This window comes from Helianthus annuus, chromosome 13 (assembly GCF_002127325.2).
Source record: "Helianthus annuus cultivar XRQ/B chromosome 13, HanXRQr2.0-SUNRISE, whole genome shotgun sequence".
In the NCBI taxonomy this organism is placed as follows: Eukaryota; Viridiplantae; Streptophyta; class Magnoliopsida; order Asterales; family Asteraceae; genus Helianthus; species Helianthus annuus.
In genome coordinates this window covers 151,597,639-151,601,473 of record NC_035445.2, presented here as the reverse complement: position 1 = coordinate 151,601,473, position 3,835 = coordinate 151,597,639, and the positions used below count along the sequence as shown (strand labels likewise).

Below are 3,835 nucleotides of genomic sequence, written 5' to 3'. Positions count from 1 at the left end.
AGGCGCCGCTATCAATGCTCCGAATGTCGAAGCCAATAACTTCGAGCTTCGACCGCATTTGATACAAATGCTCCAAAACTCCGCAACCTTCCACGGGCTTGCGGACGAGGATCCCCATCTACATATAACTAATTTCTTAGAAATATGTGATACCTTTCGGATCAATGGGGCATCAAACGACGCCATCCGCCTCCGTATGTTTCCATTCTCACTGAAAGACCGAGCGAAAGCTTGGCTCAACACCCTCCCAGCTGGATCGGTAAACTCCTGGGATGAACTAGCCCAAAAATTTCTATATAAGTATTTCCCTCCTTCTAAAACTGCTAAATTAATGGCTGAAATTAATACATACTCACAAGAGGATGGGGAATCCTTATATGAAACTTGGGAAAGGTTCAAGGAGCTATTACGCAAGTGCCCCCATCACGGCCTCGCAATATGGCAACAAGTATCCACTTTCTATAATGGATTGTTGCCACATACTAGGCAGACACTTGATTCTAGCTCCGGGGGACTTTTAGGTAATCGACGCCCACACGAAATATACAATCAAATTGAGGAAATTGCTCAAACCAATTTTCAATGGCACACTCCCCGGGGAAATAAGTCTATCGCCCCGGGCGCCCATAAGGTAGACGAAAGCACCTCTTTACAAGCCCAAATCGAGGCCCTTTCTTCAAAAATAAAAAAATTAGAAATGACAAAAACAGTCTCGGTTATGGCTTGTGAGGGGTGTGGTGGGTCACATGAAAATTGGAGTTGCATGAAAGAAACGGACGATCAACAAGAAATGGTAAACTACATTGATAATAGACCTAGGCCGTCGGGTCCTCCAACGGGAACCTACAACCAAGGATGGCGAAACCACCCAAACCTTGGTTGGAGGGAAACCGGCAATAGTAGTAACCAACAAACCCAACGAACAAACTTTCAGCAATCAAGAAATGAGTCACAAAATTTCACTCAACAACAAGGTGGAAGAGAAAGGCTCGAAGATACTATATCTCGCCTCGTCTCCGACACCGATAAGAAAAACTCGGAAAGATTTCTACAATTAGAATCTAATTTTAGGAATCAACAAGCTAGCATTCAAAACATAGAAAAACAAATAAATCAACTAGCACAAAATTTTTCCGAGAGACCGCAAGGCGCATTACCTAGCAATACCGAAACAAACCCAAAGGCGCAAGTTCACCTCATCACACTACGAAACCGCACCGTAGGGCCTGCAGAAGTACCTCCAGCAGCAGAAGAAACAACGCCTACACATCCGCTGGAAAAGAACTCTCCCCCATCACCAGAGCCTATCAAGGCTCCTCGAGTTCCGTAACCCGGTAGGTTAATTCGTCAAAAGACCAATGAGCAATTCGCAAAATTCGAAAGTTTGCTAAAACAATTGCATGTCAATATTCCTTTTATCGAAGTCCTAACCCAAATGCCCAAATACTCTAAATTTATGAGGGACTTCCTTACACATAAAAAGAAAATTGAAAATTTGCAATTAGTTAATTTAGGCGAAGAATGCTCTGCCCTCGTACTCAATAAACTACCCCAAAAGAAGATCGATCCCGGAAGTTTCACGATTCCATGCTCAATAGGGGAATCACCCGTTCGCAATGCCTTGGCCGACTTAGGGGCTAGCATTAACCTCATGCCCTCATCAATGTTCAAAAGGCTTGGCTTGGGAACCACGAGCCCTACAAAAATAAGCATACAACTCGCTGATCGATCAGTCAAATTCCCACAAGGTGTCATCGAAAATGTCTTGGTAAGGGTAAGCAAATTCGTTTATCCCGTTGACTTTGTCATACTCGACATGGAGGAAGACACCGAGGTCCCCCTTATCCTAGGGAGACCCTTCCTTGCCACAGCACAAGCAGTGGTGGACATGAACGAAGGGACACTGACTTTGAGGTATGGGGATGATGAGGTGAAGTTCGGAGTTGGGAAGAGAATAGAGGACGACGACCCGGTCAACTACATGAAGGTTATTGACTCGAGCTTGGATGCCGCTCTCCGACGGTGTAATTTGGGAAGCAAGGCACTCCACTCTGAAGACATATGACCGGGAATCGGGTCTAGCCAAGGACCCTTATAAACGTGGCGCACCACGGAGGCATTCCGCGGAACTATCCTTAGTTTAGTCTTTTAGTTTTTGCAGAATAAAACACACTCATGGTGGTAATGGATGAAAAAGGGAACGAGAAAAAATGTAACCATGCATGAAGAACAGAGCAACCCGACAAAAATCTCCATCACAGAAGGCTCAACACGGGCCGTGCCCAACCAACACGGCCCCGTGCTGAGCCCCTGCAGAAAAATCACCCAGTTCAGGTAACTGGACACGGGCCGTGTTCAGCGGACACGCCCCCGTGTCCAGGCTTCTGTTTCAATTCTGAAATTTTTGTTACTGGCACTTGACCACGGGGCCGTGCCCGGTGAACACGGGGCCGTGTCCAGAGTGCCAGTAACATAAATATTTGCTTTTTAACACACTTTTATACATTTTAATCAACCAAAAATATTGTTTTTGGACACATTGAGGACAATGTGTAATTTAAGTGTGGGGGGGATGCTAAAACATTGAAATTTTGCAAAATCCTAAACACAAGCCTTACACAAAACTCTATTGGAACCGCTAAACACCCCAAATTTTTTCAAAAACTTTTTCATTTTTTTTTATTTACTTGTCTTAGTTTAAGTTGGGAAGAACAAGTCTAAAAAGGTTATATTTTTACAAGTTTACAACCGATAGCGTCGTGATAAAAAAAGGAACCAACATAAGAAAACTATGAAACGGCATAACAAGTCTAGTTTAAAATTCGATTATATATGCTTGGTCACATTAAAAACCCATTCCCACAAAAGTGAGTTTTGAGCCTTTATTGAGCATAAAAATACACATATTTAGATTAAATGCTCATTTTTCGTTTCTTGTGTGAATAGCCGCTCGGTCCTTACAAATCTAGAACTTGCCACGACGATACATTCCCGGTCCTTACCAACTTAAACCCAAGTAAGTAAATGATGGAGGCATTAGGACTAACTATTTTTCTTTCAAAACCATTATTTTTCATTTTTTTACCTACCCAAAATCCCCCTAGATAGCCCCTTTGAGCCTAAACCTTTCATTTCATTACCCCAAAAAACCATTTTTACCCACCAAAAACCTTTTTCATTTTTTCCCCTTTATTTTAGTAAAAAGCTCGGTTTTTCGTCAACTTACCCTTTCATGTGACATCAAAAAAAAAAAAAAAAAAACTAGATGATGAAGTCAAAAACAAACAAAAGTTACAAAAGCTTGTTTGAAGAAATACTTCGAAAATAATAAGTCACTAAAAACAAGGTATTCTACGAAAACCGACACTTGTTACGATTTTCGCCCTTTTTACTAACCACTAACCAACCACCCACCTTTAAACCCAAGCCTTCACCCAAAAAATCCTCTTGATATTTACAAAGGTAAAAAGTTAAAAAGGAGGAGGATTGATTGCTTGGCAAGCCTATGGAAAGACGTAAGTTCCGTGCCGCTCTCGAGTGATTCACTAAAATATACACCTTCGGCCGAGTGTTGAGTGATCTCCCGTGAGGTATGTGAACTTGTATATAAATGGAATTTTAATAAGGCATGTTATGCCCAACTAAGTAGTTTATCTTATGAAAAGTTCAAAATAAATCATAACGAATAGGATTGTAAATAAATAAAAATAAAGCCTATAAAAACCTTGGATTCCCGACACTCTAGGACAAGCTAAAAAAAACTTCTCTTCTACCTATTCCATTTGGGAGTGTAAGCCACATTTAAAGAGTTTTGCTTGAGGACAAGCAAAAGTTC

At 41.6% G+C, this 3,835-nt stretch overlaps 1 non-coding gene across 1 annotated transcript; it reads right to left on the bottom strand.

The window, feature by feature from the left end:
- Window positions 1-325: 325 nt before the first annotated feature.
- On the bottom strand, window positions 326-432 carry LOC118486051. The gene has a single exon (XR_004877907.1). It is a non-coding gene; the product is annotated as a small nucleolar RNA R71 (small nucleolar RNA).
- Window positions 433-3,835: the final 3,403 nt, after the last annotated feature.